Source organism: Pholcus phalangioides, unplaced genomic scaffold (assembly GCF_987345545.1).
Source record: "Pholcus phalangioides strain wild (caught in Gottingen) unplaced genomic scaffold, Ppha-v1.0 ptg000022l_1, whole genome shotgun sequence".
In the NCBI taxonomy this organism is placed as follows: domain Eukaryota; kingdom Metazoa; phylum Arthropoda; class Arachnida; order Araneae; family Pholcidae; genus Pholcus; species Pholcus phalangioides.
Genome location: NW_028301615.1, coordinates 32,202,892 through 32,230,440, shown reverse-complemented (window position 1 = coordinate 32,230,440; position 27,549 = coordinate 32,202,892). Strand labels below are relative to the sequence as shown.

Sequence of the window (27,549 nt, the reverse complement as noted above, 5' to 3'; positions counted from 1 at the left end):
TGTTTCCACCTAAAACTTCCGCCGGGGCAGTTGCCCTCCATGCCCCCACTTCTGGCCCTGCTTGTGTATTTAATAGTTATGAAAAGAATCTTGATCCTGATATCAGTAAAGAATAAAAATTCAAGTACGCTTCGTTGAAAATGAATAAAAAATAAAGAAGCGTTTTTATGAAAACGTCGGGTTGGCAAAAGTTACGGGAATGTTCCGTAAAATACGGCCCTTTAATCATCCTGTAGGGTGAGACCGGGCTGCTCAGAAAATACTAGTTTCTGGGCCACGAGCGGTAGCAATAGCGCATATAGCTGGTGGACTCAAAACATTCTTCCCTACAAAATAGAAATAAGTATAACAAATTTCAAATTTCAATGAAATATTGAAATATATATTTAAATCATATCGATGAATACAGTAAATAAATCTTCCCAATGCGAAGGGGAAAACATTTCTCTTAAAAAAAAATCAAAAAATTGAGTGAAAAACGTGAGAAAACGTTGAGCGCGCAGATGTTCGAAAGACGTTTCAGGTACTTTTTGGGGGTGAAAAAAGGGAGACCTACATAGGCTTTTTACAATAGCCTATGCACACAAGTGGCAGTGAATTTTTTTTTTTTTTACTGTACATACGCACAAGTATAAGTTCAGTTGAGTGATCGTGAATCGGAATGTTACCTTGTTTGAGCGGCAGATGGCTCTGAGACGGGGTGGGTCGTGACGTCACGACCATGATCGTAACAACAGCCACCAGGTGGGAACTCACCTGAGACCGACCGGCTTTACACTTCCGCCTATCACAGAAGTCAGTTAGGTTTCGAACGTTGTCGCATCCTGTGAGTGCCGTGGAAAAGCTTCTTCGTTGTGGAATAATAATAGTAAACGTAAGAAAGAAAGAAACCTTGCGCCAGTGCCCCCCAATAATAATAAGTTTTCTTCTTCCCGGAGCGTCATGTGCTTGTGAAGGAACAAAGACATTGTGTGATATGTGTGTTTTTGTGATTAATTTGTGAAAAGTAAAGAACGTTATGGACACTGGACATTATTGTGGATACTTTTCTAGTGAGTGCAATTTTGATTATCTTTGTAGATGAATTATAATTATATTTAATGATCAAACCAGAACCACTCTTAGTGGGGCCCAAGCAGGTAATAATTTTTCGCGTGCCATTTTCTAATAAATGTATATTGTAGGAAAAACAAAAATGAGAGAAAACTTTGTCAATTGAAATGTAATTATACATTTTTTTTTCTAAAAAAAAATTATGAATCATTGTTTTTAATATTGAATGGCCAAAATAATCGAGAAACTTAATTAAATAAATAATGACTCTTTTTTTTTTAGATTGTTTGTTCATTGTTACAGTTCCCAAACATGTTGAGAGAAACATCTATTATTTAGAGGGTAAACTCTGGAATTGTGGTAATTACTCCGTAAACGGCAATATCCCCCCCCCCTTCATTACTTCATCATTTTACAATTATTTATAGATCAATAAATTGTTAATTTTTTAACTTCACGATCATTCTTGATTTACTAAGACGATGAAACGCTTCATTGTAAATTATATTTATTGAAAAATTATAACAAAAATGTTTATAGTATGAAAGTTTTTAAAGTATCAATGCTTAGTTTTAAATAAGAAATCACCTTCGTTTTTTGGTTTGAAATTTTTTTTACCGTAATCATATAATTAGCATGAAAACTTCGCAATATGTAGTAATGGTAGTGCTTATAGTAGAATTTTTATAATTTCTGAAAATTATGCTGAAAAATAGTATTTTTTGATCAAAAAATAATAGTCAGTAAATGTTGGAAAATATTAAAATATCAGAAAATTATATTAAGTACTGTATTAGAAAATTGCTATAATAATATTTTTAAGAAATGAAAGACGTAATCAGTTTAACTATCGCATAATTATGTATTCTTCAAGTGAAAGATTTCATATACGTAAAAATATTTACTCAATAAATACATTTGTAAAGAACTTCTTGAAATAATGAAACGAAATATCATTCGGATGTCTTTTGAACACGAAAGTAATAGTTATTAACATCAGTTGTAAAAAAGATTTCCAATTAATTACAAGAATCGTATTATACAAATGAAAAATTAAAAAATTTTATATTTTTTTTAAAGAATTTTTCCTTTATAGAAAAAAAAACTTACAAAAATTTTCAACCCGTTTATTAGGTTTTTATGACAATATGAAAATATTTTAAATTGGGAGAGAAATTATTTCAGGACTTATTTCTTCATGAGTAAATGGGGCATTTACCATCAATGTTAATGTTACTTATTCATAGACTAACCATTCTTTACCCGAATTATGAAGGTTTTCTGCTCTAGTGTATAAGATAACAGATGAGATGGAATGGGGGGGCCCCCTCCAATTTCTCTTAAAATATACTTCCATCCTAATATGCCTACAATTCTCCATCTTAACGAAACCCCGAAACGTTTCTCCAACTCCCGACCCCATCTCGTCTGTAATCACCACAAAATTTGTTAATCGCGACAGTAACCAATTGTCCGGGGAAAATATGTTGTAACAATTTTGTATATGTTTTTTTTTCTTTTTTGACTCAAAATAAAGTGTTCCAGACTCTGCCACGAGGCTGGGCTGGAAGAGATCTCGGCAACGGGATAAGTCCAGTGGCAAAGTTCTGGCGTTCATTCATTCATGCACTAGCGTCTACTGTGGCCCCTTGAAGTCAAAATTAAACCTTTTTTTTTATTAAATTTTGATTCATTTTGTTCGTTTTTTTATATAGATATTTTAAATTAGATGTTTCATTAAATGTAGAAATTTCATCTATTATTTTAAACGTGCACTATATTTCGTAACATCCATTCGTTTACATCCATTTTTTTATGGGCATCTTTTTTCAGCCACCTCGTTGGGCAATTTACCTTGTTGTGGCCTTTGTGTTTGTATTTGTAAATACAGTATTGAATAAAATGTTATAACTTGCATAAATGACGAAGAACATAAATACATTTCTAAACTAAATATTTCTCAAAAATGTTTCTAAAATTAAATATTCCTCAATAAATTATCAAGTTAAATATATTCATAAATAAATTTCTAAATAAAGCTTTCCTTAATAAATTCTTTATTTGTTTCAATTCCAAACTCCAATAATTAATTCCTCGATATAATTGATGTTATTAGACAACACCTGATTAAATATGGAATATTTATTTCATTGAATGTAGATGAAACTGTCTAAGATAAAAATAGCATCTAATCATCTGTCTTTCTTGTGAAGAAAAAAGAAGAATATATTTAGTCAAAAACGGGGAAGAATAAGAAAAATTGCCGAAAAGGAAAAGATTTCTAAGAAAAGTGGCCTTTCACTGGCAATTTTATCCTTTCACTCTTCTCTGTAATTTTCTTCAGCCATTGTGTTAAGAATGAGATGACGAACCAATTTTTTTTCCTTACAATTGCTTTTATTATGAATTTCTTCGCTTTCATTTGATCACGTAAATTACTGATCTAATAATTATGTTCAAAATGTTCAGTTCCCGCTAGATTCTTTTTTCCTCCTTATAAATAACACTTAATAACTCTAGTGTCATCTTTCAACGCGGAGCTATTATGGAATATGATGAATAGTTGCAAGTTTTGGGTCATTTACATAAGAAAAATGAATTTCCAACAAGGAAGAAGTCGAGTGAAATAATATTAGAATCTCGAGCTTTTTGTTCCATTTAAAAAAAAGCAGGGGTGGGAACTCTGCGCCAATTGCGCCGCACTGCGCCAAAACTGATATCTTGCGCCATCCTGCTCCAATAGCGTATTTTCGTATTTTTCTGCGCCAAATAGCGAATTTTGCTTCAGTATGCCCGGAATTTCGGAAAGGAAGAAAAAAAATTTTTGCTCCTGCTTGCTACGAAACGATTCTTTCTGAGAAGAGCGTGTTTTATTCCACTATGACTAAACTATTGCCTTAAATTATCGGCCCCTCATCGGGCTTTCCATCGTGAAACCCCGATATTGTCCGTGATCGTCGAACTGAAGATGGTTTGCAATGTCTTTCAGCGTCAAAGCGCAAATGCGAGTGCTTCCGTTTAAAAAAAAAAGTCGTCACTGGAAGCAGCAGAAATTACTGTAGTCGATCGTCATTGTGTTAAATCCCGATGTTTCGTGAAAAGAAATTTCATTCCGGGAGTAAAAAGCGCATGTCCGCCGAATTACGAATGTTAGTTTAGAAACTTTGGCGAATAACGAGCGTTAAATCGTCAATATCGCCAAATAACGAGTATCAGATCGCCAATTTCGCCAAATAACGAGTGTCCGATCGCCAATTTCGCCAAATAACGAGTGTCGGATCGCCATTTTCGCCAAATAACGAGTGTCGGATAGCCAATCTCGCCAGATAATGAGTGCTGAATCGCCAAACATCGTGTTGATTCTTCCGAAATTCAATTCCACTTTGCAACAAAATCTTTCCAAGTATAAAAAAATTGAAAACTTATAAAAATGTTTTAGCTCATTTGAAGTGCTGCTGTTCAAGGCAGCAAATAGTGCCCTCAGTAAGCAAAAATCATCTTAAATAGACAGTTGCAAAAAATTTTATGACAGCCGCTCTTTCAAACAAGGTGTCAAAAGCCTAAAACACCAAAAACAAAAATCAAGCTGACAAAAAAATGTTTGATATCAAAAGACAGTGCAGTTTTATTTTGAAAAGGGTTGAGGGTTAACGAAAATATTCTTGTTAATTTCACTGTTCCAATTCATAAATATCTGCTCCGAATCCCATATTTTGCTGCTCCAAATCCTGAATTTGCTGCTCCAAAACTGCTCCGAATCCCATATTTTGCTGCTCCAAATCCTGAATCTTGCTGCTCCAAAGTGGACTTAGTCACTTCCCACCCCTGAAAAAGTTTTATAATAAAGTCCGATGATGTAGGCTAAAATAGTAAGAGTCAATCAGCAGGCATTAATGATAACAGCTACAAAGGCCTAAAATGAAATTAAAGATTCTATCCAAATATATTGTTAATTATGCATACCATGTGTAACACGAAGAGTGAGTGCGTATTAGTGGGTTAAAGTAATTGTGTGGTTAAAGTAACAATCTTTAGTTCTGGAATTGAAGTAAAACATGAAAAAGTATCATCAAAAGCGAGGAAATTCGGCTTCCTCATAAAATAATTGCTGGTAAAATGTAGAATTCATTCTAATCCCATTTTATTATTCATTAGCACTGATTTCTCTAATTAAAAAAATATCAAACATAAAATTTGTCTCTTCAAACTACACCGAATGAAATTCCCTCCAACATTTCAGTGCAAATTTGTGATAGGACTTCTGAATTTTTGCAATTTTTGAGGAGCTGAAATAAGTCAAAAGTTGTGAATTATCGTAAAAAAGAGCAAAATTTCTGCGAATTTAGTTTAGAAATTACAGAACGAATCTCTGTCCGTATTATGAGCGAAAAACGTGAAAATTTAACTGATATTTTTCGAATTCGGAACTTTATAGAAACTTAAATTTTTGTATTTCCTCTATTAAATACCTCTGTGATGAAACTGTTGCAGTTAAATTTCTCCTTTTTATAAAAAATAATTTTTCTTTATTGTGACTTAACACTTTAGAATGAACTGTATAATTAGTACTCCTTTCCGACAGTCCTCGTGAAAAATCCCACTGTGTATCAAATAATTTCTATCTTTTCATGTTCGGAAAATCAAAAAAATAATTTTTTAAGTCAATTCCAAAAAACAAAGAAATATATTTTTTCCTCGCATGTTTTTCCATTAATTTGAAATTTCTAACCTCTTTAGCTATCGGTTTCTATTCCCTAATTTTTTTTTTCCTATTCCTTAATTTTAAGGAAAAGACTTCACCCTTCGGGTCTTTTTGTTTTAAAATTGAGTTTTTCGCATACAGACTTTTGATTTGCCAGTCACAAACTGTATCACGGGATTCTGACGGAGAAACACTTTTACCGTGAAAATTTCAATGTTTAGAAAGTTTTAGGCGCCAGTGCCTATTTTCTCTCCCAATGCCCGAGTGGCGCAGTGGTAAGATGTTCGTCTTCCACTGTGAAGGTTACCGTCGAGGTCCACGGGTTCGAATCCTGGCATAGAACGCCAGAAGCAAGTTCTCTACCTACCGAGCCTGAGGTGACCACCGATGTGGATAGAGCCTTCATCTCCCACCCAACTGCAGTGGTTGGAAATTGCCGTATTGGCGATATATAACCGGAGTTGGTGTGCGGTAAAGTAGTACCTTTATTCTAGTGGTGAAGCCGCCATGGTGACCTGGCACCTGGAATTTGTCAAAACCTGATAAGTAAAGTCCCGGAGAACTAAAAAGAAAAACATTATTTAGGAACGTTTTTCTTGAAAACCAAATCATGCTTGGCTCTTGTTGGCTGGCACCTAAATTTTTTTTCGATGCGTCAAGCCCTGGTCTGTCAATAACCTCATAATCTCATTTCGATATGACGATAGGAAAAGACGTTAGTGTACGCTTTGAAATAGAATTTATATAAAGGCGGTGAATCAGATACTTCTCCGAGAGGAATAAGTAAATCATCCATGAAAAATACGCTAAATTACTCCGTAAGATTATTGTGATAAAATAATCAAAATCAACAGTAAAGGGCTACAATTTTAGGTGAAATGATTGCTGATTGTTTAACTAATCCTTCCTTTTCCATCGAATTAAAGGACATTTTATTTCATGAAGGTGTCTTCGATACACTTCATGAATCATCAAAGTGTCTAAAAGCTTTTGTAAATTCTGTGTAATCCTAATTGTCTTCGCAAGTGTTGGTAAAGAAGCAGCTTTTAATCTAGCTCTTCACTTAACTTAAGAAACGAATCCAATAACTTTTCGGGTTATTAAACTAACCAGTGAGCCGTTTAAACATTTTCTCTTAATAACCATCGAATTTTCAAGTTCAAGTTCTTCTTTCTTAAGGCACCAAAAACGGCGCATTAGTCGACTCAATAGAGCGTTTCTAACCTGATCTACGTAGAAATACCCATTACAGAAAAAAAATCTTCAGGAAGAGGGTTAAGTGTCGCTTTTATCTCTTCCTATTATACTCATACTGTACTGTGTATTGTAAAAAAAAATAGTTCGTTGATACGGATGTAAAAAAGGCTTAAGAGAGACGAGTCGGGGGGGGGGGCCCCACCGGAACATTCAAGGCTATGCCTATTATTATTTTTATTGTTGTTGTAACAAAAACCGAAACGGTATATTTGTGTCGTTGTTGTCGATTCCTGATGACAGTGACGCTTGAAGCGTGTCGTGTTACCGACATGTTTCGTCGGTGGTATATATGTGTCGTGAAACACTGTTTTCTTTTTTTTTCCTTCGAGCCAGCACGTCCCGTATTATATATCAAATCCGAAATAATTTCGAAATGCCTACGTGTGGATAATAACATTTATAGCAAGGTATAACGGTCGTGTCGACGCTGGATGATCATAATTTTTATAAAAAGGGTCGATACTCTCCCACCGTCGTCTATGGTGCTGTATCGTTTGACGTAACATTGTATTGAACGGCACGTTTCTCGAGATAAGGTTCTCCGAAACAATTGATGGAGCGTTCCTTTTTAAGAGCGTATTTGTGTTAGGGTCAAATGTCAGAAAGCGGATGGATATGGTTCCAAGAGAGGGTTGGTTCCTCCTCCGATGATTCTTTTGGTGCAATGTTCAATCCGACATTTATCAGCTGGATCATTGAAACGGTTCGCTGGCATTTATCATGAATTCTGGACACGTCATTCATCATCCGGCTTCTTAGAATATGCGCATGTGTGGTTATTTAAGTTCATTCATCGGACGTATAAGATTCTTCTATACAATTTATAATGGAGCTTCAATTTCTACGGGTACGTAGACATACTATATACTGCGCAAATAGGTCCGGAAAATTGACAGAGAACAATTGACCAAAATAAAAATTTACCGAAATTAAAATCCACCGACAACAGTTAACCATTGGCAATGAGAGAGGGTGATGGAGAAAGTGAGTCACTGATTGAGTGAGTGTGCAAGTGAGTGAACGATTTAGCAAGAGACTGAGTCAATCAGCAAGCGAAGCGCCCGAGTGGCGCAGTAGTAAGATACACGTCTTCCACTATGAATGTTACCGTCAAGGTCCACGGGTTCGAATCCGGGCATAAAACGTCAGCAAAAAGTTCTTTACCTACCGAGCCTGGGTGACCACCGATAGATGGCGCCTTTATTTCCCATCCAACACCACTGGTTGGAAATTGCCGTGTGGCGATATATGACCGGAGTTGGTGTGCGGTATGATCAGCAAGTGGGTGAGTAGGGCAAGTTTGTTTGTGAGAAAGTGATTAAGTGCATGAGCAATTGAACAAGTGAGAAAGTAAGTAAGTGAGTGTCGAGCAAGTGAACCAATTAAATGAACGCGAAAGTGAGTAAAGTGAACGAGCAAACTAGTTATCAATTGAGTGAGCGAATTCACGTGAAAAAATAAGTTCCTGAGAGATGAGTAAAATGCGTGAGCAAATGAAAGACCAATTAAACGAGCGAGAAATATAATGAGCAGGTGAGTAAATGTGCTAGCAAAAGGGTGAGCAATTTAGTCGGCGAGCAAGTGAGTAAATGACTTGCACCTATTCTCTTGCTCACTCACTTGTTCGCCCACTTGCTTACTCACTGCATTGCGCACATTATTGATCACTTGTTTGCTGACTCGATGATTCACTTTCTTGTTCATTTAATTGATCACTCACTTGCTCGACTTCTGAGTTATTTTATCGCTCCTTAAATTGGCCACTCGCTTTCTAATGCACTTATCCACGCATTTACTCACTTGCTCATGAACTTATTCACGCATTTACTCACTTGCTCATGCACTTATTCACTAGCTAACTTGCTCATGCACTTATTCACTAGCTAACTTGCTCATGCACTTATTCACTAGCTAACTTGCTCATGCACTTATTCACTAGCTAACTTGCTCATGCACTTATTCACTAGCTAACTTGCTCATGCACTTATTCACTAGCTAACTTGCTCATGCACTTATTCACTAGCTAACTTGCTCATGCACTTATTCACTAGCTAACTTGCTCATTTACTCACTTAGTACTTGCTCACTTGCTAACTGACTCGGTCTCATGCTCAATCGTTCACTCATTTGCTCTCCCGCTCAGTCACTCACTATCTCGATCACCGCTCACTTACCCATTGTTACACTTGCTCACTGACTCAGTCACGTATGCTATATTTCGCTGGTGAATTGTTTTCAGTGAATTTTCATGTCGATAAATTTTACTTTCTCGATTTCCTGCCGGTAAATTTTTTGACAGTGAATCTTCCCATTGTTCTCAGTGCATGTGAACTTGAATATCCTTCGTAACACATCTGGATAAACAGCGTCATGTCAACATGGTACTAACCTAAATTGAAAATGAAAAGCGATCAACATCAAAATTCTTTCTATGACGTAAGATTTATCTTTAATGAATTCTCATGATCCTCCATAAGAAAACGAAAACTTCAGTAGTATGCATTCATCCGTGGGTCATGATCCCCACAAATTCTTGTAAGAGGATTGCTTGTAAGGAAAGTAAATTTTCCTGTTAAATATCCGCATGGGAGCATGAAAGGAATCTACAATGTTGGAAAAAAAAAACGAAAGACATTCTCATGCTTTAACGATGTAGTGAATTCTTTCTTCTCCATATAGTAAAGATGTATTTCTCTTCCTCTTTTTCTCTCAAGAATTTATGGTTCACTAGCCGCTATCTCTGGTAATATACAACATGTGTTTGAAAACTCTCACCTGTAATGACAGGCCACAGTGAAATATTTTCTTTTTTTACATGGTTAACATTTCTCTATTCTCACAAAAACCGTTTATTTATGTTTTTTTTTTCTGTACTAGTGAGAATGTTTGAGAAATGTTGTTTCCGCGTCCTTAAACATACTCAAGAAAGTTTCAGTATTTCCAGTGAATGACAGTTTAAGTATATACCTTCAGGTTATTTTTCTGTGATGTTCAGTAAGTTCTGGGCTTTCTGTGGAAGATTTTGCGTCGGTCAGATTGAACAGTTATACGTATTCATTTCTAAAAGTAGCGGATCTTCCTGATAGCTCTGAGTGTTTTTTTTTAAATAATAAGCGCATGTTTAACCTGCTGCTGTATTTTCTTTTTATTCAAAAAAAGTAAACAATCTGTGGCAACATGAGGAAGTGAGGATGTTCAGTCCGATTTCATTCATAAAAATTTTAGGATATATTTCTTGGAGTTCTCAATATGGCTAATCAAAAGCTGCACTGAAGCATTTGATTTTGCGTCAAATATGCTACCCCCGTAATATGTAAGATGCTTTTCTATCCCTAGAAATTCGTTCGATGCGTGCGTACTCATTGAAATGCGTAGGCGAGCGTACCCTCCGAAATCAGTAGAAGGCTTGGTTATTCATAAAAATGCGCAGTAAACGTCTTCACCACCCCAAACGTACGCAGTACTGGGACTGTGTGATCATTTTGAGTGTTTTTTTCTAATCGCTTGTTTCACCTGCTGCTGCTGTATAAGTTTTTTTAATAATATCATATTGAAGTTATACTTCAATTGTGTGGCAACAGGATGAAATGATGCTGTCCAGTCCGACTTCCCTATTAGAAATATCTAATATTTTTGCAGGAGCTCTCCATCAGGCTAATCTTAAGCACTTGATTTTGCTTCTAATTTCCCTCTTGGAAAAACGTAATTTGGCTTTTGTACCTTCTAGAAAATGCGTTCGAGACGTGCGTACTCCTTGAAATTAGTAGAAAGCACCCCAAACATGTGTACAAAGCATTAGTACTGTTTTAAATGGATTGTCAGCATATACACCTCTTTGAATACGCGAGAGGCTTTCATATCCCTGGAAATGCGGCGGCTTGCGTGCTACTAGTAGACATGTTGACTCTTAGAATACGTATAAAGTGCATGTATCTCTTGAAATGCGTATAAGAGCTTCTGACTTCACAGGCATGCGTATGAAGCGTTCCTCTACCCCCTAGAGATACAAATCTGTTGAGGTGCAATAGGTTTACGTGTTCCTAGAAAAGCTAATCTCTTGAGATATTTATAAATCTTGCGTATTCTCAGAAATGTAGGAAACTTGCGTATCGCCAGAAATGCGCATGGAACTTTTGTACCTTCAGGAATGTGTAGGAGGCTTGCATATTCCTAGAAATTACAAGAGACGCCCTTAAACACGCGTATGAGGCATGAGTACCGTTCCAAATACATTGGCGGCAATATACCCTTTGAATAAATCAGAAGCTCTCACCTCCTTTGACATGTGGTTGCGTGTGTCCCACTAGAAATACATAGTAGACGTCGACTCTTGGAAATGCGTAGAAAGTGTGCATACCCCTTGAAATGCATAGAATACTTCCTGACCCCATGGATATGCGTACGAAGTCTGCCTGTCCTTAGAAAAGCGAATATGTTGTTGCAACGCGCTTCGCAAATGAATCTCTTGAGATACTTAGGAAGCTTGTGTACTGTCAAAAATGTGTAGGAAACTTGCGTATCGCCAAAAATGTGTGTAGGAAACTTGCGTATCTTCAGAAATGAGCAAAAACCTTTTTTATGTTCAGGAATGTGTAGAAGGCTTGCATACTCTCTCTTATATTATACCATAAGTAACTTTTTTTTTTTTTGCACTCTTTTTCATAACAAAATTTCAATTTTTTTTGTCATTGCTGACTATTTTCCGCGCACGCCGTCCTGGTCCGTGGCGTAACCCCCCCCCCTCCCTTCCCGGGATTTGCGTACTTTAGATTGAAAACTACTTCTATACTCACTAAACTTTCAGAACTTCTATGACGACCCATCATCTTGAGCTTAATTGTACTTCTCTTTTCAGATAGTAATTATGTTTCCCATAATTATCTCATTATCCATACAAAATTCTTATAATTTTTTTCGAGATTCGATAATCGATTTTTTTTTCAATCAATACTGACCAGTTAATTATAATTTCCTTCTCACTGCACAAAATCAACTAAATACACGTTCGGGTTATAGCGATGAGAGAAATAAGAGCAAAAACCAGCTCTCTCTCTCTCTGTGTGTGTGTGATGAACAAAATAAAGCGAAAAAAAAATAATATTATAATAGTCTGATAGTTTCGTAGACCTTGACGAATTATTAAGTTCAGGGATGCGGACCAGAGTAGTGTTCCACTTGTGCCGTCATGTGTTAAAGAACGAGGATAGGATGAGGTACATACACTCACATGTGGAGAGAATTGTCGCGCGAAACGACACAGTCGTAAAATGTCATCCATTGAGCTTAAAAAATATATATATATAGTAATAATGATTGTTCAGCGGAAAAATCCGTTGATGGATTCTGGGAGAATCTCCCCCCCCCCACCTCTTTTCTGTGTGCGTTGAAATGACCCAATGACAATATATTTATTTCTCTCATACACGCCATAATCCTGTGACTTCTCCAAAAGGGTTTCTATTCTTGGTGGCCATTAGGATGTCTCTTTCGGACGTGATTTAGAAGGCATAAAAATTCATTTTAATGCGTCCCAGAGTGTGTCTCCGCGTGATTCTATTCGCTCTCTTTCATTTTTGTTTTCATCCGGGATTACTAAATCTCCCTTTTAGCGTACATTACCGGTTATTTCGCAGCAAGACGCACACATACGGACATCCGAGTTATTTCGTGAAATGTTTGCGATCGTCAGCAGGTTATTGTCGTAAAATTTATTTTGAACAGTCGTAGAGTTTATGTTGGAGACTTTCTTTTCTGAGTTGTTTTTGAAATGACTCTCCTCGGTTTGGCCACTCGGTGGAGATACTTCTTACAGAGGATTTGTCTTCTTACACTTGGATGAACTGGGTATCGTTTCACCCTTTTTCGATTCATCCTCTAATCAAAATGGTGCCGTTTCAACCTTTTCCGATTTATTATCTAGTCAAATAGTGAAAATAGCGTCGTTTCATTCTTTCTCGATTTTCATCCTCTAGTCAAAATACTGCCGTTTCATTATCTTAATCGAAATAGTATTTGCATTCGAAGTCGTAGTATTAGTCAAAATGGTGCCGGTTTAGCCTCTCGTGAAACAGTAGTAGTATTAGTCGAAATAATGCCGTTTCATCCTTTCTTCGATTCATCCTCTTCATCAAAGTAGTAATAATATTAGTCAAAGTATTAATAAAAAGTAGTAATAGTATTAATAAAAAGTAGTAATAGTATTAATAAAAAGTAGTAATAGTATTAATAAAAAGTAGTAATAGTATTAATAAAAAGTAGTAATAGTATTAATAAAAGGTAGTAATAGTATTAATAAAAAGTAGTAATAGTATTAATAAAAAGTAGTAATAGTATTAATAAAAGGTAGTAATAGTATTAATAAAAAGTAGTAATAGTATTAGTCGAGAAATCGTGCCGTTTCATTCTCCAGTTGAAATAGTACTAGAGAATGTAGTACTAAAGTCAAAATAGTTTCATCTTTTCCCGATATATCCCACTAGTAGAAATAGTAGTAGTCAAAGTATACCGCTTTATCTTTTCCAAATTGATCAACTAAACAAATAGGGCCATTTCATCCTTTCCCGATTCATCCTCTGGTCAAAATAGTGTCTTTTCATTTTTCTCGATTCACTCTCTAGACAAAATTGAGCCGTTTCATCCTTTCCCCCGCTCATCCTCAAATCAAAATAGCGCCGTCCGAGTGTCAGAATAGTCCTCAGTTTAATAAAAATGGTGCCACTTCAAACCTATAAAAAAATCTCCTCTCCCCCTTTTCCTTCTGTTCTACCCTCCCCCCCGAAAGATAAAGAATGAAAAATTCAGAAATTCAAATTGATATATTTCTGTGCTAGTCTTGTCAAAAATTGAATGATGATGACAACTCACGAGCACCATGTTGCTCTTCAAAGTACCAAGATCGCTCAATTTGCCTGTTTACCTGATTTTATATTCTCTAGGTTTCGATCGATATCAGAGAATTAACCATTAAATAATTCACTAACGCTGCTCGTAATTTAAGCATATGAAAGGATGAATCGTGAAATCGCAATTAGGACCGTACGAGGCCGGAACAACCACCAAAATTGCGTATTTTCTTTCAAAAATTCATATATTACTAAATCTCAATATTTTAGTACCCTCTATGTACTTGTGCCTACACAACTGATTGAAGACTGCCCTACGAAAATCTCAAAGATCGATACCCAGATTTCAAATGTAGTACACACACACTCGGTTTCATTAAAAATCCGTTCAACTTATTGAACCAGGACATCACACAACCCGATTCTCGCTAAATGCAGCCGGCCACGCTTAATCGGATAACGAAGAAATGGATAACCCGGTTAAAAGGATAAAATCCTCATGTACCAAAATTTCTCCCACAGAAACAATGTCCTCCGCTTTGTGATAATCAACTAGTTTTCCCCCGTTTAATCGAATATTACGCTTCACACGTCAACTATTAATACACATCCCCAACCACTATACATATAATGTTTTTATTGAATGAAACATTTGGAATTTTGAAAAGGCAAATATATTACTAAGTTAAGATTTGAAACAAAATAATACATTTAAGAGAGTAGATACTGGCCCCCACAAGTACCCAAGTTCTCTTCAATACGTGCATTCAATTTATTTTTGCTCTCTGTTGAGTCAATACAGGGCGCTAACTTCCTAATGAAAAGTAAAAGTCTTGGGTATTGTGATCATTGTGATTAATATAATTTTCATTTCATTTTTGATGTCTGATATATTCGCGAAGCTTTATTAATATTGATCCTACATGAGTTTCGAATATACAAACTATTCTAACATGGCAATTCAATTGCTCCCCGCATAAACGGATATTGCGTGCTGGAATCATTGACATCCTATTGAGCTTTGCCGAGTATTTTTTTCCGAGCATTGTATGATCGAATTGTATAAATTTTCCCCCAGGACAACTCGAAAATCAACTGAAACACTGGCAAGTTCCGAAGAAATTGCAATTTTTACCAAATATGGTGATAGATATGGTCTTCTAATGACATATCGCAAAATATTTCGGGATTGGCATGTCCTTCCTATCAACTTGCATCATCCTCCGACTCATCCCATAGTATTTTACCAAAGAATAACCCCAATTTTTTTAGCATTGGCCAACACATTGTTATTCGGTAGTTATAACGTTCTTTCAATTTGGAATTGCAAAAAGACAGCTTCCTTTCATTTAAAAATGATTTCGTTCGTCATTCCCAGACATTGGCAGGTATAAGCATGCCATAAAAATTTGAAATTGTCTACGGATTATTCAGACATGCGATGAGAACCAATTATTATCGAGTCTGAGCACGATTCGTCTATTGGGCTCTGTTGAGCCCATTTGGTCTAGTTGATGCATCCATAACGTGGTCATGTATCCGAAGTTATTTTTATAGCTTTATTCCGGCATATACCGAAAATAGCATTTTGGGACTCGTGCGTTTCTTCCCATTATATCTACCCCGGATCGCGGGATTATATATATTTTTTGGTCTTTCTGTCTCGGTGTTTTCTGATTGTTGCCGGATTCAATCGTGAGCTTATTTTCGGAGAAGTAGCGGAAGAAAGTTTTATTTTCATTTTCCGAAGGCCGTGTCATTAGTTTTATTGCATGATCTGTATCAGGTCCTAAAAGCTGAACAAATCGTTCAGAGGAAACGATAATTTAGAGGCTACAGACATTGATTCTGATCGCATCGGGAGAGATCGCAATCACGACTTCTGGATAATCGACGCTGAACAATGACGTATAAAAATGTGAAAGTGTTCCAACTCATTTGTTCTGCTCTGCTATAATAAAAAAAAAGATACGATTTTCGTGGTCTTGGGACACAATGGGCCTCTTGTTAGACCGTACTTGTTGGGAATCTGACCAGTGTGGTATGGAGGATTTTCTGATATTTATAAATCACTTCCGTGGTTTAGGTTTTATTTTCTGCTAATGATAAACTCGTTGAATTTGAGTTTTATTTTTGGAAGATTTTTCATAGTGTATTCGAAAGAATTGAATTTCACAGTCGAGCCTATCATTTTCAAACTGGAGCATTCATTTTTTAAAATTTTCAAAATGTTTTTTGCATTTTTGATACTCAAAAAATGCATTAAAAAGAAATGCCATCAAACATTCATTTTTTTTCCAATTTTTTTTTTTTGTGAACAAATAATTCGTTTCGTTCAAAATTTTTCAGCAAGGATGATGCAGGGCATATTCATTTTCACATACAATTTTCTCCAGAATTTGATTCCTAAATTTTATGTAATAAATCACACTTTTCCGGAGGCACTTTTTCCTAGATGCCATTTTAAAAAAACCCCGAAAGTTCAACTTTAAGTGCTGTCCTATGATGAAGAGCCCCCCCCCCCCCAATGTTCATACACAACATATTTCCTCAAAACGTACACAATCCTTTAAGTCAGGGCTCAACACCGTGAGGTAAAAACAAAAATGTACAGTGAGAAAGAGAAACCCACACATTTGTGACACCAGGGTCAGAAAGGGCTATATAAGCGGATAAAGTTTTTCAGTTACATCTTACGCAAAATTTATCAATGCTCATTTTCCGTTTAAAGTATTCGAAAATAATGTGAATATTACCCTTTTAGTGGATCGTGAATTTTTCTACTCATTTTCTTGTCCACTTGAATGCGCAAAATGCATTTTTTGAAGAAATTTACAAGCTATATATCCATAGTGAATGAATATAATGAAGCAAATTCATTGTATTTAGCATGGCCGGATGATTAGATAAATCACTTTCGAGGGCATTCCTTTTTTTTGTATGATCGTAACATTCATCTACTTATTTACACATGTTCAATTGTATGTAGATTGAAGAGGGTTCCCAGCGACTTTAGAAACTCAAGGTGACATGCAAATATTAGATGAAATTCAGGGAAAGTGAATTCTGTGAATGGAAAATAACTGAAACTCGAAGATATTTTTTAAGATAAATATTTTGAATTTTCTTTCTATGGGAATTGTGTTCCGAGAAATGATTAAACAGATTTTGCTGGAAACCCAGTAGAACTTGATTATTTGAAGATTATGAGAAATCTATGAATAATAAAGACATGGAATTTGAGGTTATTTTTATGCAATACATAAAGGGGATAGTACGGATATTTTGAGATAAATGCATGAATTTTTACAATATTTTGTCTTCACTCCATACCTTTCATAAAATTGTGAAATAGATCATTTCGATATTCTTAAATTGAGAGATCTGTTCAGTTGAAATTTAGGTTCATTTTCTGGACATAATTCACAAATTTACAAAGCCATAAATTTGAGATTTATTTTTTTTTTTGCACAAAAATTAACTAGATTGTTTTGCTTCCTACAAAAGCATTTACTTTTCACAAAATTGCAGATCATCCTCACAAAAACAGACTCTAAAAATAATTCTTGATAGACTCCTGAAAATGTATTTGACATTTATATTGTAAGAAGAAAATATATCCATTCAATACATTGTATAAAAACATCTATTTTTAGTTAATTACCTGATCAAAAACTGAAAATATAACTTATCCAAGATATTTTAAAACGCAAATTATAAAAGGCATCAACACTCAACATCATTCGCAGAGGGTTTAATCCCGTAATACATTCTTCACGTTCGAAGTAAGAAAACAACTCCAGGTGATTATGATAACACTGTTCTTCTATCATCATCATTTAAAAACAAAAAGACGTTTTTCAGTCGGAAAATAGATCCTTTCATAAAGGGATTCCCGAACCGATAAAAAGAGAAGAATTTTCTACAAATATTCCAGCATCTCATAAATCTTATATCTCTTTATACTGGAAGTTTACGATCCTCATACCTCAGGGTAAATTCGTACTTAATGATGAAAATCTGAAGAAAATGCTTTTCTCTCTCTCTCTACTTCAATGTTATTGAGGCTTTTTCCAAAGATCTCTATAAGCTTATCGCTACTTTCGCCCCGCGAACAACGTCTTAAAAAGTAACGTCATCATTATTATTATAAGAATTATATCTTTCATTCCTTTTTTTTTCTATGTTATCAGATTTATTTATTCGCAACGGGAGGACAGAAATAACTCCTAATATTACATGAGATATATTCGAATTTTCACCGTTCGGGGGAAGGTTTATTGCCTGGAAGGCTTCACGCTATTCGTATTAGTATTCACGGGGAGTATTTATATTGCCAACCCTTTATTCCCACTGAGATCTTTTCTTGATTCCCACAGACACAGAATATCATCTCTCGGTCTATAAGCACCGAAAACAAAGGAGGAGATGATAATGAAAAATAGGAATATAAAACAAAAAAAAGAAAAACAACCGGTTCCGTGGCCCCTAACGTTCATGTTATAACCACGCAGCATGGCCTGAAGTTATCGACCTTGTGGATTCCATTGTGGACTGGCACGCAGGCAAAAAAAAGACTACGAAATAATCCTCAACTGGACAGATAGATGATGAGTGTAATTACGATAAACGTAGCTGTTCCGCTAGACCTTAATTACATAACTGCGGGAATCTGTAATGAAGCCTGGAACAGTTATAATTGGCGCGGTGTTTACCGTGGACTTTCGCTTTCGGCCGTGGACGGACGTTTATACACATTGTTCCTCTTCCTCCCTCGAATGTTGTTTATGTCCCCGTGAGAGTGTTTTGAATATAAACTTTATTGTGTGTATCTGGAATGGATCGCTAAAGATCCTGTAACGTTTCGAACGATGTTCAACAAGAGAAAGATCGTTTCCACTTGATAAGATGCTTGTTATTGCCATCAAGTGGTCATCAAGGACGGTTACGTCTCGTACGTGCATTTTTTCCCTTTCTTTATCTAATTCATGGGATAAAGATTTTGTCCTCTAGTAATATTTACATTTGAATCTCAAAGCTTTATAATTATTGTCTTTATTTTCGGGGAAGTGAGGTTTTGGCCTGCATTAATCTGGATCGAATAATTGTAGTGTTGAGGTGAATGACACATCCGAAGACATCTAATGTTATTGTCCTGGTTAAGCGGAGGGTGGTGACTGATAAAGATATGCATATATAGACCAGTTCATGTGCTTAATTCAAACTATCCATTTTGTTTAAAAAAATTATTTTGTATAAATTAATTTCATTGAATTTAATTCATAATTTTAATTCATAAAAATCAAATCATTTAATGAAAATTAATTTCAAAAAATCATTTAATGAAAATTAATTTCAAAAAATCATTTTATGTGAATTAATTTCAAAAACATGTTTTATGTAAATTAATTCAAAAATTTTGAGTAAATTAATTTTAAAAAATTTGAGTAAATTAAAAACGTTTTTCAGTAAATTATTTAAGAACCATTTTTGAGTAAATTTTGCAAAAAAAATCATTTCATGAAAATTAATTTCATTGGAAAATATTTTATACACAAGACACATCATTTCAATTAATGTTTGAAAAGAAAATTGTTTCACTTCGCTAGTAGGGAGCCACTGATCTTCATCATCAGCGGTCAATAAACCAAAGTAACTCACATTTACTTTCTTGTACACTAATTCAATTTTTTTTCCAATCACTAATTGACTAAATGGTTGCATATCTTCAAAGAACAGAAGCTTCATCTTCACTCATTCTCGATAATCCCTCTTATAACAATAACATCTATGCAGGCTTTTTCATGAAAGTGACCGAAATTAACAAAAAAAAATTAATATTAAGTTGTTATATAATCAGCATAAAGAGACAAATTTAGTTGCAATATAATCGCATCTCCGTTTAAAATAGTCATCATGCGAAATACATGGTCTGAAATTTTTATAAGGCTCTCGTTGAAAAAAAACCCAGTCTATTACGGTACTATAATGAACGTCTTTCTTTAGTGTAGCTGACAGAAAGTTATTATGTGATTTTTGGAAAAAAATTAAGGTATCAGCGATTAAAATGCTTGGTTTGTGCCACATTTTACGTGCTTATATGCTTATATATTACCTAATATACTGTGCTGAATTACCATCAGTTCCCCCGACATTTTAATTTTATGCCTATTAGGTTTCTACCATCATTAGAAACATTTTTGCAGTTTGGAGCAATGTGGGGGGGTTCCCCCTTGAGAACGACCTCCTCATTGATCCATATTTTTCCTAATTTTCCTATTTTTTCCAATTTTTCAATTACTTCTCATTTTTTCGCCTTTTCATAATATCTAATTTATAATTTCGAGTTATGTGTATAAAGCAGCCTTTTTTGGCGCTATACTCTAACTTTTGACGTTTTATATATATATATATATATATATGTGTGTATACCATTTTTAGCCGAAAGCCAGGCCCCCCGAAGGACGGGCCTGAGCCCAACTACATTCAATTACTTTTTTCCATAACTTCGTTAAATACCTCATATATTAAGAGATAGATCTACGAAGGTTTTTAACAGCTGGCTGATCTGAAGATATATTTCGGAAAGAGAGAAAATTCAACTGCCCTCTTGCGGGGAATCGAACCCACGTCCTTTCACTCTATTTCACGCAAGGACAGTTGAATTTTCTCTCTTTCATAAATATATCTTCGCATCAGCCAGCTGTTGAAAACCTTCGTATGGATAGCGGAGAGAGAGAGACATCATCCTCGTATTAAGAGACCTACCTATCCGTGACCGTATTCAGGCATGTAACTTTTGTATAGGGCTATAAAATCTGAGAAACGGGGCTCAATCAAAAGTGTCTGTAAACATAAATAAAGTTGGTTTTTTTTTTTTTTTCAACTTTTTCTGGTACTTGACCATATTTGTCGTACATATTTGACCCTAAATATTGGACTGTATATCATGCACACTCTCTTTAAGCAGCCTAATTTTTTCGGGAATGTGTTCGGGTGTGAAGTTACCCTCCACACATCAGGAAATTCCTGTGAAAAATCTAATATAACTGTAATAACAGGGAAGGCAAATCCCAGGCACCAGGTCTACTAAAAAATTGGTATTGGGGCCTAAAATTTTCTTTATGTAGGTTCTAAATTGTAGTCGGAGAGCAGCACAAAATGTTTGGAATTTATAGCAGCATATCTGCCGACATGAAAGAGGGTCACTATGCCCTGAAAAAGTCAAAAGAAGCTTTATTTTGGATCTTTTTCTTCGGGTAAAAATATTTTAGGCGCCTAAATGTTTTTGCCAGCCCTGTGGAACGAAATCGATTATTATCATTCAATTCATCCTTAAATAAATTGTCCATTATGTATCAAACCGAAACTAACTGTTTAAAGTCACCATTTGCCACCAATTTCCCATCGGTGTCTATAATCACTAACGCTTGTGTAAACACGTAATAAAACGTATCATTAGCGTTGGGAACAATAGTCCGTAAATAGAAATATTTTCATTGAAGAACAAGAAGAAACAATCCCTTCGTTCGATGCTGAAGAAAGTTTCCTGTTTCTCTTCTTTCAAAGAGGAAAGAAAAAATTATGCAAATAAGCGTTTATCTCGTACCATCCACAAAACAATAGCCGCTCACCTTGCTTATCTCGGTGGAAAACCCTAAATACATAATTATTATTTCTGACGGTGGGAAAGTTTCTGTTCATTGCTAAATAAGAAATGAAATGGCAAAATTTGTATTTCTCAATTCGTTTATAATACAGTTTATGAACATCATATTTCAGTTAAGATAATACGCAGAAAACATTTAGAAATCAAGCAACAAATGAAATACACAGAAGACTGGATGTTGTGAAGATATTTATTATTTTAGATGTTAATTTTTTTTTTTTTAAGGAAGGAAAAAACTCATCTCTGCCTCTACCGGGAGTCGAACCCGGGTCCCTCGATTGCCGGACGAGTGCTCTGACCACTAAGCTACAGAGGAGATAGAGATTTTCCTTCGCTAGAGCGTATATAACAAGTGGAGAGCGACATTCATGTCATACAAACAAATGAAATATGTATGTACGCCAGAGGTTTCTACAATCAGTAATATATATGACAGTTTGAATATACAGTGCCCGAGTGGCGCCGTGGTAAGATGCTCATCTGCCACTACGAAGGTTACCATCAAGCTCCATGGGTTCGAATCCGGGCATAGAACGTTAGAAGAAAGTTCTTTACCTGCCGAACCCGGGGCGGCCACCGATGGATGGAGCCTTCATTTCCCACCTAACTCCTATGGTTGAAAATTGCCGTATGGCGATATATGATCGGAGATTGTGTGCGGTAAAGTAAAGTTTGAATATACAGGGTGCATAACAAACGGGGGTATGGTATTTTATTGGCGTACCGTTGATCCTAGAGGTAGACTTTCAGTTTTCCTAAATAACGTGTGGCACTCAGATATGGCATTCATGTTTCAAGGGGTTGTATAGTTATCAAAATAAAAAACTTAACTTTCATACAGTCCCCGTGTGCCCCAAAATCCAGTTGGAAAGTTGTTGCCCTTTCTGGCTGGATGTCAATTAAAAACAAATTCCACTTTTTGTAAGTGCAATATTCACTGAGATATTCGAATTCCAAAAAACTGAAAAAAGTCTGAGAAAAAACAGCGTTAAATGCGGGTAAAACGGCTTTTCCACATTTAACGCTGTTTTTGTCCAAATTTCCACCGTTTTTCGAATTCGAATATATCGGTTAATTTTGCACTTAGAAACGTGTTTTTTTTTTGACATAAGAACAGACAGGGCAACCACTTTCCTAATTGGGTTTTGGCGCACACGGGGACTGTATAAAAAGTTAACATTTTTATTTTAATAACTATACACAGCCTCTTGAAACATGCATTACATATATGAGTAATACACGTTATTTGGAAATATTTTATAATTGCATGTATACTTCTAAGATCAACAGTTCGCCAGTAAAATGCCATACCCCGCTGTTTGCTGTGCACTCTGTATTTTGCTTCTAAATGGAAATTAACAGCAACTTCTAGAATTAATAACGATTTTTTAACATTACATTGTAGAAGTTTTTAATCATTTGATCATTTTTGTCGCACCACGCGAGGGCTAATTAGACCGGAACCTAAAATTTATTGCCGATTCCGAACGGCAGGCTTGTTTTTTTATACTCGTCGGGGGGTTGGTGCGAATTCGCATCCAAAGACCACTCGGACGCAGCAAATACAAAGGCGAACTCTTCGGACGACCAGACGTAAACATCACTCTTCCACGACTCATTCGTGTGAATTCTGACCACGAAATCCTGATGACGGCTCTCCATTGAAGAGCCGAAACGCGTCGACCATTCGACCAATTGAATTTATTTGTCTTAAAAACGTGGCAATTTTTGTATAAAAAAAAATCATCAAATTTACGGATCTATCGTTTCTAAGCGATCCAAGTTGCGCAAATGTATCGAAAAGCAATAAAAAAAAAATAATCACGTGTTACATAAAACCATTAAATCACGAAAACAAAAATCATAATCTTAGGATACGGATACAGGACGAGCTCCGCATTCTTCCAACTTCCATGTCGATCAGACAGTTTTTTATTATGAATACATTCTGTTATTTCTTATCCAATCTCACGCGTAGACATCATTGTGGTCATTGTTCTGGAAAACCTATCAGACAATATCATTTCATAGATTTTTTTTAAATCTATTTATTTTATAGAAGAGAGGAAAGAGATATTCAACCCAATGCATGAACGGCTCTTACGTCACACCGTGTATATAAAAAGGCGTGACTAGTCACGATTCCGTATGTACCGTATATTCGTGATTCCGTGGAATATAAGGGTCAGGAGACGAGATCGTGCTTCCGAAATCATTTTTGCTAGTAGGAAGGAAGCTTACTTTTTTTTTTCCACCGAAAAACTGGCTAATAATTTGGGAAGTAACGTTTACTTTTTCGAAGGGAAGAACGGTTTCATTATTATTTTATTTATTTTCGAATCATGAATGTGCTACTACGCTTATCCGGCATGTTAATAGTATATCCTGTCAAACATGATACCTATACTTTTCTCAGTAAGAAAATTTCCGTGAAGAGGTGATCCTCAAGGAATGAAGCAACTCTATTTTTCACCTTTTTTATTATAAGATGATATAAGTATATTAATAGAAAAAATAAATAAATCCGTCATCGATACTCACTTCTGTTACGCATGGATCGGAAAATATAGAAGGAAATTATTATGAGAAAAAATGCTGTGGTATTTTTCGGTATTTATAGAGAAAACACAATTTTTAAAAAAAAAAAAACAAGAGACGTTTGTATATCTGGAAAAACGCTCAGTGTTCGTAAGAGATTTCAATTGTTAAAATTGTTATAAAAGAAATTTTTAATCTGCTTCTTATTCATGAATTTAATTATAATTATTTATAATTAAAAATTCTTATTTCTCAAATTCAATAAGTCAATCACCTTCAATCTTTCGGACATTGCGGGTCAAAAGAAAATTTCCATGCAGCTCGAGGGCCAACAAGCCATGCTGCAGTATCTAGATTCATAAAGTGGTTACTTAACGAATGGGTTCGGAATCAAACGGGGGTGGCCCATATTATTGGAGAATTTTATTTATATATTCTGAAATTTTTTTCATACAATATTATAAAATATATATATAAATACAAATATATATAAAATTTTATAAATATATAAAACATACATAAATATATTATAAAATATTAATATTCATTTAAAAAAGAGAGAGAGAGAGAATGTTTATTTTTTATTTTGAAAAATGAAATGTTCTCATCCGGCATGTTAATAGTATACCCTGTCAAGTGTGATACCTATACTTTTCCTGAGTAAGAAAATTTCCGTGAAAAGGTAATACTCTAAGAATGAAGCACAACTCTATTTTTTACCTTTTTTATTGTAAGATAATATAAGAATATTAATAAAAAAAAGAAAAATAATAATAAATCCGTCATCGATACTCACTTCAGTTACGCATGAATCGGAAAATATAGAAGAAAATATTATTATATGCGAAAAATACTCTATATATATTAAAGTGATACTTTCCCAGAGAAAACAATTTTTTTATAGAAAAATATATTTTATCTGGAAGAAACGTTCAATTATAAGGAGAGTGACGTAATTATTGGAATTTTTACGGAACAATTTCGTTGTCATTGGCTTTTTAAAAGTCGTTGAAGAATTTGTAATCTTCCTTTCCTAAATGTAATCATCGTATTGATAGAGAATTCTGATTTCTTGAATTCAATAAATGATAACCTAATTGCCTTCGTTATCATGAGATACAAGTGAGTTCTGATTTCTTAAATTTAGTTCAATGATGATAAAGTGATTATCATCGTAATCATGGTGAAAGAGAATTTTGATTCCTCGAATTCAATAAGTAATGATAATTTAATTACCACGATTCTCTAAATTTTGATTTATTGAATTCAGTAATGGCTAATAACGTGATTGCCGTCGTTATTCTGATATATACAAGAGAGATAATTTTGATTTCTTAAATTTAATAAATCCTGATAATGGTATTTGATAACAATTTCAATCATGACACAAGAATTTTAATTTCTTCATTTCAATAGAGAGGGAGTGTTTTTTTTCGTCTTCAAACTCAATGAATGATGATAGCTTTATTATCATTACTCTTACAATACAAGAGAATTTTAATTTTTCAAATTCAAGAAGAGTGAGTGCTTGCCAAGTTGGAAAACTTTCAGGCGCTAGTCGAATATTTTAGGTGCCAAGTGTACTTTTCTTCGAACCAGTAATCACACTTGAAAAATTTTAAGAGCCAATATCAATTTTTTAGTCGCCATGAGGATCTGGTGCATGGTATTTGTCAAGCCCTGTAGTATACATAAGTGATTATTAATTTAATTATCATAATGCTAAATTATTTTGTTTTTTTTAAATTACATCAGTGATGATGTCATGTGAGTGATGTCTTTCTTTCATCAGTGATGATGTAATTTTCATCGCTATCATGATATTAGAGAGAGAGGGAGAGAAGGAAGTTCTAATTTTTTTGAGTTTAATAACTTATTATAGCTTTTAGTGTGTGTGTGTTATCATTGTTATAATAATACAAAAGAATAATGATTTTTTAAATTTAAAAAATGGTGATAACGTGATTATCAATCACTATTATGATACAAAAGAATTTTGATTTATTTAAATGTAATGAGTGATGAGATAGCTTGATTATGTAATTACCAGCGTGATATTAGGGAATTTTGATTTCTCAAGTTCAATAAGTGATAATTACTTGATTATTACGTTTGTAGATTTTTCTAATCTCTGATATCCGATAAGTGTTCATGATCCCGATCATGAGATACCAGAGAGAATTTAAATTTCTTAAATTTAGTGAATGATGGTTACGTGATTATCAATTGTCATGATCATGCTAGATAATTTTTCGCATTCTCAAACCCAATAATTGTTATGGCAATTTAATCATCATGATGGTAGATTATTCTGGTCTTTTAAAATACAATAAATGGTGATAATAGTGTTATTGCAATCATAAACTTAGAAAAAGAAAGAGTTCTGATTTCTCTTTAAATTCAATTTTTTAAAAAAATGATGGGGCCAAATTATCATCACTATAGTGATACCAGAGAATTTTGATTTTTCTTTCAAGTTCAATAAGTGATAACCACTTGATTATGATGACACTAGATGACTTTGATGTCTTAACTTCAATAATTGATATTAAAACTTAACTATTATGAGATATTGGATAATTCTGATTTCTCAAATTCGCTAAGTGGGTTTTAAGCCTATTTATTATCGCTCTTATGATGATAAGACAATTTTGAATTCTCTTTCAAGTTCAATAACTGATACTAACTTGATTATTATGATACTATGTATAAATATAATTTCTCGAATTCGATAAATACAGTATAATCATCATCGCTATCATGGTAAGAGACAATTTCAAATTTCTTATCGATAAAATAATCATAATTTTTTCACTATGAATCATTTTCTAAAACTTCAATGTCTCTCAGAAATACGTAGAATCGTTACCGAGCAGTTCCCAATAATTATGAAAACAAAAAAAATTGCTTTACCTATTGATCTATTTTTGATGAAACAGAGAGTATACGGGAAGAAAATAATGAGTTTCTGTGTGACCGTTGTGTCAGTCACAACTATGGCAACGACATATTTGATGTCATGCAAAACGCACGGCGCACACGCTAACGGAATATACTTGGATACTAATAACGGTTAATAATTGGTAAGTTACTTTGGTTCTCGGTATAGGGCTCGTCGGACACACGCACAGCTACGAGTTTGTTTTCTATTTTTATTGTTTCTGATTCATTTGATGAATTTTATTCATAACTAGGGCCCGATTTAGGTTTGACGGGCCAGGGGTGTACGCGAAATGACCTTTAGGGGTGGGGGGGGCACACCGGGTTCGGGATGACACAAGGAATTTTATCCACAGAGTTTTTTTCAGTTACTAACCTTTGAAAAGGATGCGTAGTTCATCCTGGACTGGAGTATGCCGTAAGATTTTGAAGACCATACCTACAGAGGGACATAGAGTTGGTTGATGGGGGTGCAGAGAAGAGCTACGGGCGCAAATGCGAGCCGATCTCTCCATTAATAAGTTTCGCCACAGAGAGCAGCAGGCCTG

At 34.8% G+C, this 27,549-nt stretch overlaps 1 protein-coding gene across 1 annotated transcript in view; it reads left to right on the top strand.

Moving 5' to 3' along the window:
• The first annotated feature begins 773 nt into the window (after positions 1 to 773).
• Positions 774 to 27,549, top strand: part of Cad96Cb (protocadherin Fat 4-like Cad96Ca) — a 113,027-nt gene continuing 86,251 nt past the window's right edge. The window contains exon 1 of the mRNA XM_089249600.1: positions 774 to 1,052. The gene's annotated coding sequence lies outside the window, so the exon portion shown is untranslated. The remainder of the gene's footprint in view (positions 1,053 to 27,549) is intronic.